The 8,215-nt window shown below is 34.4% G+C and overlaps 1 pseudogene; it reads left to right on the top strand.

Annotated features, from left to right (window-relative positions):
• Positions 1 to 81: 81 nt before the first annotated feature.
• Positions 82 to 4,412, top strand: LOC148623833 (uncharacterized; annotated as a pseudogene).
• The last annotated feature ends 3,803 nt before the right edge of the window (positions 4,413 to 8,215 follow it).

An 8,215-nucleotide genomic window follows, 5' to 3' on the forward strand; every position in this document is an offset into this window, starting at 1 on the left:
TTTCAGTCCCCTCTCAAGAATCTCTCCATCAAAGTACTGGGGCGTCTGAAAGTGAAATGGTTTCATGAAGAATAGGTAACTCAAAATATATTTCTGATTAAAAAAAGAAACAAACAAACAAACGAACGAAAAAAAACAAAAACAAAACAAGACAAGACAACGACAAAACAAAAAAAGACACACACATACACGCACAAAACGAATCAAAACAAAAACGAATGTCATTGCCTGGTAGAAAGCTTTGATCTAAATCAAAGAGCATATAATATGAGGCAGGTGCTGCATGAAGTCCCCCTCAAAGAAACGTTATTTTCATAAATGTTCCACGGACTGGGAGAGTACAGGGACTATAAAATACTAAAATAAAGTTAATGGAGGGTCTCAGAGGGGAGGGTTCACCGTACACACAGAAAGTGACCGTATTCAAACACAGTCATAAACATGCATCCTCGTGATATCCGCGGACAATAATTAGTCTATAAGTGAAACGATCCCATTGACAGTGTTCATTGTTTCACAAGGTGCAATACCATAATACGAAGGCTATGAATCAGCCCGCGGATTGTTTTTTATAATAAAATACACTCCTTGAGACGTTCACGTTTCCCATTTTAGCGTTCGTGCATCGTTTATGGTGCGTTTACACATCGTTTTGCGTTCGTTTAAACGCACGATAAACGCGCGATAGAAGCGTTCGTTTATTTTTTTACTTTGATTATTTCCTTGATTTAACTTTTATTTTTGTATTTTTGCTATTATTAATCTTCATATTTTCATCAATTTCATTTTCTATTTTTTCTTTTGTCATTATTTGTCATTATTATTTTTTCATCGTTCGTCTATCGTGCGTTTAAACGCACGATAGGAACGTTCGTTTATCGTGCGTGTAAGAAAGTAGACCTAGGGTAAGGGACACGACTCTTATCGTATTCAGCATTTGACATCAATCTTATCTAAGCATCAAAGTAACACAGATTGATTTCATTCTGTTTCAAAGGAAAGGTTGGAAGGCTATGGTGAATTGAATATGATACAAACATATCACTGATTTCAAGAGTTATTTCCCTTACCGTAGGTCTACCTCCTTAAACGCACGATGGGAGCGTTCATTTAGGTATCGTGCATGCGGGAAACCTAAACGTCTCAAGGGGTGTAGTTAACTAGACATTTCAAGGTTATTGAACACAAGACTCTCGGAAAGCAGGTTAAATGGAGAGTGACACGGCTTTGGGATTTGTTTTGCTGCTAATATTTTTTCTCTCACACAGACAAGACTTAGTTATTACACCAGATTGTACAGAAAACACGCAATTATCTTGTTTCAATTTGCCGAGCGCACAAAAACCAGGTCATTGTCTGGTTCCATAAGTAATTTCGCTTTGTATGTGTTAAGTCTATCCAGTGCAGGGGTGGATTCAGAAAAAAGGAGTGCTAGGACGTTATTTGCTATTTTTTTCTCGAAATTGCATATGACAATGACAAAATTTCCAATAAAATGGGGCAACCCCTGCCCTCTTCCCCTGGATCTGCCACTTCAGTGCCTTTGTTACATTCATATCTATAATAGTTCTTTTAAATAAAATCTTATCGATGTAACCTGAGCTGTATATGTAACTAGCCACATCGACTGATAGGGTTCGGGTTTAACAATTCATTCCTTTTTGGGAATATTTCCATAGGCTTATGTGATCTATTTACAAAAAAATATGTACAGTTTGGAGGTTTAAGGCCGTTTAGCCAAAGTTTGTATGGTTCCCCCGATGTAGAATGATATGATTTCCATTTTTGACTGTAATCAACAGAGCGTAACAACGGTGTCTTCCACCTATTCCCACTTTTTAAAAAACATTATTCCTCCTATTCCCACATACAAGTTTCTTTGATGTTTTGATTTGTTTTTATAGTAATTAAGCCCTACATAAATGACACCTTCTGTTTACCTGTGTTTACCTTTATTTTGCAATTTTTGTGCATATTTTATATTTTTACATAAGTATGAAAGAGAATGAGATTTAAACAAATGGAACATAAATTTAAGATTTTATTATAATATGTGATATGATATTTAACAAAATATACATATTATCAGAAACTGAAAAAAAAACTAGACCAGAATCTAGACATTTTGATGTAATTAAATTACAGCTTTCTAATTGATTAAATAATTATGAACTGGCAAAGCTGAGAAATATTAAATGTTTCATTGCAAGCTGATGTACTGATTTGACAGATATGTACTCAGCTGAGAACCCCAAGCTTCATGAACTCCAAGCCAATGTTTGGCTATATATTGTTGTCCATTCCCAGTTTTTGTCATTAAATAGTTACAATGGCTAATGCAATACTACAAGTGAAGTTCATTACAAACAGACTTGGCAACCAAAACCTAGTACACAATGGCTTTAAGTTTCAAGCAAAAAACAGAAGGGGTGAAAGGACTTACTGGAAATGTTCTACTGCAAATTGTCCTGCTACAATTAATACATTAAACAATATACCAACTAAAGTATCAGCAAATCACAACCATGAGTCTGATAACGTGCAGTTGAAGGTAGATGTAGTCCTGCAGAGCATGAAAAAACGTTGCATAGATGAGCTCACTCCAGTTCCCACTATCTATGAAGAAGAATTAGTAAAACTCAGAACTGATGACTGGAATGACGACACACAAGAACTAGTGGAAAATATTCCTACTTTCCCATCTTGTAAATCAGCCATGTACAACAAACGCAAGAAAACTTTACCAGTTTTACCAAAGACCGCTGATGACATCAACATAGATGGTATTTGGACACAGAACACAAAAGGAGACCCTTTCCTTTTAGTGGATGACAACACAGTTGGACGCATGTTGATATTCAGTACACACAAGAATCTAACACACTTAGCAGCTGCAGAAACTATATATGGTGACGGCACATTTTATACATGCCCTACTCAATTCTACCAACTGTACACATTCCACGCAATGGTTGACAACGCAATGTATCCGCTAGTGTACAGCTTACTACCAGCCAAGAGCGAACTTGTATATACCAGATTTCTTACTCTACTCAAAGATTTATGTCAACAACATCAACTGCAACTTCAACCTACTACTATCTTTCTGGACTATGAGGTCGCCATACGACCATATACAAAGAAGACAACAACATCCACCAATTAGTACGTCGTGCAGCTGTGTTACCACTCATACCCACTGCTGAGGTCGAAGACGTATGGTTTAATGCCCTTACTGATATAGATGATGTTGAAACAAACGCCAACTACGTTCCCCTCACTGACTATGTAACAACTTACTGGGTAGAGCAGAACAGACACTTATGGAACCACTACACAACAGAAGGTCCAAGGACAACCAATAGAAGGATGGCATAGTAAACTTAAGAAACATGTTCAACATCCACACCCAAACATATTCAGACTCATAAAACAACTGAAACATGAGGAAGCCATCCATGACTTGACTATGATTCAATACGCAGCTGGTGGTAAAAGAGCAGTACAAAAGAGAAAGTATGTAGACATCAACAACAGGTTAGCAGCACTCAAAACCAGACATCGTAACCAGGAAGTCACAACTGTCCAGTTTGGTGATGCAGCTTCATACCTTCTGCACCTTGACTAAATTGATGAACTGTTAAATTGTTATGTGAAAACAAAATTATTGTGTATGTTTAATATATATGATCTAGTGCTTAATATCGTAGAGACTGGTTGAATGAATGTGTTTAAACTGATATTGTTACTTTCTTATGTCTTATGACTTATGTATATCAAAAACTACTGATTCATTAATATACATTATGTATTCATATATATAACTGTTTATTTATATTTCCTTAAATTAAAAAGTATAATATTCAAAATTTACTTGTTTCTTTTTTATTATATTTATGCAACAAAATGGAAATTCACTGACAAAATATATCATTTACCTGTCATTAATTACAAAATCAATTAACACCTAATCAAACATTGTTTATACAGTATAATCCTTTATCTACACTATTTTCCACCTATTCCCACATGAAAATTTACCTTTTTATTACCTATTTTATAAAAAGTGGGAATAGGTGGAATGAACCGTAACAACATTAACTTATAGAATATATTCCAGTCAATTTGCATGACTATTCAAATAAGTAAATTATTTTCATGAAATTTTACTGTCTTTACTAATTATTTTCTCTTTTGCTTGTACTCAATTTTTTTTGTGTTCCTATATAAGGAATTGTATATTGAGTACGATAGAAAATGCGCCTTCTATGAAATTTTTGAATAAACATCCCATTTTCAGAGCGGTAAACCAGAATTCGAACGGCAATCAATAAAGTATGAATCTAAGGATAACGAGTAGAACAAAAAGCAAAAAAAAAAAAAAAAAGAAAAAGAAAGAAAGAAAGAAAGAACACGGTACAAAAAGACCGTGTTGTTTCGACCAATTCTGGCTCTGTGATATGAAAACTCCATAAGCAGGCCCAAAAGGGATGCTGACACATATGAAAGAGTAATCAAGGGAACCAAGATTATAGCGGAAATCAAAAGAATGTGATCCAGAGACAAAGACCAGACATGGAAAACAGAGAATCACAACATAGAACATAAAGTAACTAAAATAATACATACAAAGTTACAAAAGTAAATGAGCAACTCGAACGCCACTAAAAATTGGGAGCATGTACGAGATGCACCGGTAGGGTAAGCATCCTCTGCTTTTTCCAGAATTACCTGCCGAGTTGCTCATAAAATATCAAGTCCGGGGTTTGACGAAAGAGGCAAGGAAAACTATGACACGTTGAACAAATCAGTTGTCATGGTGCAGATGGCTACACCGTAACGATCCACAAGATAATGATGACGACCATGAAACTTCTGTAGTGATGACTTCAGTCTTGTATAGCAATATAAACCTGTTTCAGAAGCCTAAATATAAGAAGTCTAGCGCGATACAAAAAGTCAGCGTAGTTACGGCAAGCTCTGTGATATGAAAACTACATACGCAGGTGGTGAATGGATGTTGCTACAGATAAAAGGAAAGTTCACAATTATGAATGAAAAGTCATCACGTTTGTCGTGGAGTTTGGTCAATAGTTTTCATTTACCATCGATCTCTAAGTGTAGGTCAAGACATGAAGCTGACTTCACAGTGTCTATAGTATCCTTTATCTCAAGTTCTTTGGGGTAGATGGATGAATCAAATCCCCGAAACTAGGATTGTTTAAAGATAATACGTCATCTATATAGCGGAAAATGATTTCAAAGGATCTAGCTAAATGATATTCTTCCTTTCGGATCAGATCAGCTATAAAGTGAAAGGAAAGTTGACAAAATGGGATGTAAAGTCATAGCATTTTCGTATAGTTTGGTCATGAGTTTCCCTTCCCATTGATCTCTAAGAGGAAGTAAATATATCAGGCCTGTAGTGTCCTTTATCTCAATATTAGAAACCGAATTCAAAGGATTTGGCTAACAATACAGATCAGCGAGTAGCGGAGCACAATTTGTTCCCATTGGAAGGCCAACCGTCTATTAAAAAGCACGTTCAGCACACTGGACAAATATGTTATCGATTAAAAATTCCAGCATTTTGACAACATTTTCTGTGTTAGATTTAGATGATGATTTGGAATATTTATCTTTTAAAGTATGGAGAATCTCTACCAAGTACTACGATTTTGTAACTGGGTTAATCTAAAAGGGGCGACAATTAAGATCTAATTTTAATTAGATTGTATCTAGGTGTTCCACTTGTTTTAGAGTAACAATGGTGTAAACTGCTTTTGAGTCGGGATTTCAACTGAGTACAATGTTTGGATTAGTAGTATAAAGAGTTGAAAAGTTATAGGTCTTGATGCTATTATATTTCGATAATAATTGTAAGCACTGAGAGTCTTTCGATTTTTTTTTCAGGATCCACATTGAATTGATACCACTGCGAGAGTGACAAGTGTTATGGTAAGATTGGGGATCCACTTTTACAGCTGGAAGTATGCATGGAAGTTAATAGTTTCGAAAGGCTTGGTAGTATATTTTGCAGATTCAGCTATGGAACGTTATTTGTATAGATTCTTATGTTGGTTTGGAATCGAATATGTGCATCATCTATTGTAGAGAGACCAAAAGAGGATAGAACGAATTTATGGTTTTCAATTATCTCTATGTAGAGTGTTATATAGCAGTACAGGTTATTACCGCTAGTTTTTTTTCTATATCCATCTCCGATAATAAACATTGAATGATATACGTCTTGCTGACAAAAAAAAAAAAAAAAAACACAAGATAAAATTTGCTAATAGTCATTCTTATATAGTCAGAAATACTTTGATTTTTTTTCTATATAAACAGTAAAATTTCAGGCGTACACGTACTTCTTACTGCAGTGAAACGTGGGAACCGTGAACCTCTAGTTTTTCCGAAAACCTTTCTAAATCAAACATTTTTTATGTTATTTTTTTTTTTTATCAATTTAAACGTATATTTAATATTTGTAAACCGGACACCTTTCTAAACCAGGGACATATATATATGTCCCTGCCTAAATCGATCTGATTTTATAGTCCAAAATGGGTTAGGTTTAGACGGATTTCACTGTATTTGTGAAAAATTATGAAAATGAGTAGATGAGTAGCTTCCACATAATTTTTATTATTGAAAAAAAAACTTGATTTTGCATTGTCTCTGGTACGTCTCTGTACTTTCTGATAACGGAAAATATTTTTAATGGAAAATATCGGAACACTATCAGGAATTTAACTACAGATTTTATGTACATTTAATGCCGATATAAAATCAGTACTTTTCTTTCACAAAACATTTCAGTTGAGAATTTCTTTTGGTAATTTCAGTACTTACATTTTTTGTCATTTCATAGTACTCTGAATTTTAGCCTTTTTTCAGTACTGTAAATTTTAGTCATTTTTCAGTACTGCAAATTTCAGTCATTTTTCAATGATGTATATAGTTATATACCTGGAAGAAGTTTTATATCAAGCTAAGATATGTAATCCTTTGAAGAGCATGTTAGACAACATATATATCATGTGTGGGATCGAATTGATCGGCTAGAATCGGCAATAGTTTTAACAACGTGTGTGTAGCACAACTTCATGAATTCAAATATCAAAAACTTACAATACATTTAGTTTTTTTTCCCTATAACATATAAAAGAAGGGGACTATTATAAATTAATACAGGAAGTATATTCATATACACCAGTAATAACAGGAAAGGGTTTAGAAAGACTGTAATGCATGGAAATAAAAACAGCTGTGCCCAAAACACAACAATCGTCTCCATATGGAAGTAAACTGAAAACCTGCCATAACTCGTAAGAAAAAATATGCTCTACTTGGCGCAGCTTGGTACAGCAACCTTATTCATCAATAAGCACAATTCCAAAATCCTAGCCTTTCTTTTGTGGTATGACACCTTGTGGTACAATTTCAAAGATTTTCATTCATATTTACTCAAGTTTTTGTCCGAAAATCATGAAGATGCTCGTTTCTGGTACCTTTTTCCTAAACAGTTCAAGGCACACTCCCAACATCAATCCCAGACTTCTTTAAAGGTATGTCACCTTGTAGTATACTTTCACAAACATATACACTCACACTCAAGTTATTGTCCGGACATGAAGTGTCTATAAACAATGATAACAGCATACCATTATATGACCACCATTTTTTTCGGACTCGTATAAAAGGATTTGCAGAGGTCAATTTCAGAACACTTCAGGCATTTGGGGACACAACATTTTAACTTGATGCAGTAAGGTTAAATGTTGATATGTAGCATAAAGTTCTTGGAAGAAAAAGAAAATTGTAAAAGAACTAAAAAAAATAACAATGAGACAATGCGATAAGAAAAGAACTTAAAAAATACAATAACACAATACAATAAGATAAAAAAGTTAGCAATAAATAAATTTAAGGGTATGGCACTTAGTGGTACAATTTCAAAGAGATCCATTTACTTATGATAAGTTTAGTGTCTGGAGTTCTGGGAAATGCTTGCTTCCTGTCTAGTTTTGTTGCCTCATTCCTAAATAGCCTTAACCCAGGTATAAAATATTGTGGTACAATATCAAGACGTCCATGTGCTTCCATTGGAGTTCTGTAGTAAAATTATATTAAATGCTTGAGTTTGTAGCAATGTTTGCACCCTAATTCCTAAACAGTTGTGCAATAAAATCTATATTTGTGGTTGTGTAAA

This window comes from Perna viridis, chromosome 2, assembly GCF_037379345.1.
Source record: "Perna viridis isolate PV_CMFRI_1.1 ecotype Kerala chromosome 2, ASM3737934v1, whole genome shotgun sequence".
Taxonomy (NCBI): domain Eukaryota; kingdom Metazoa; phylum Mollusca; class Bivalvia; order Mytilida; family Mytilidae; genus Perna; species Perna viridis.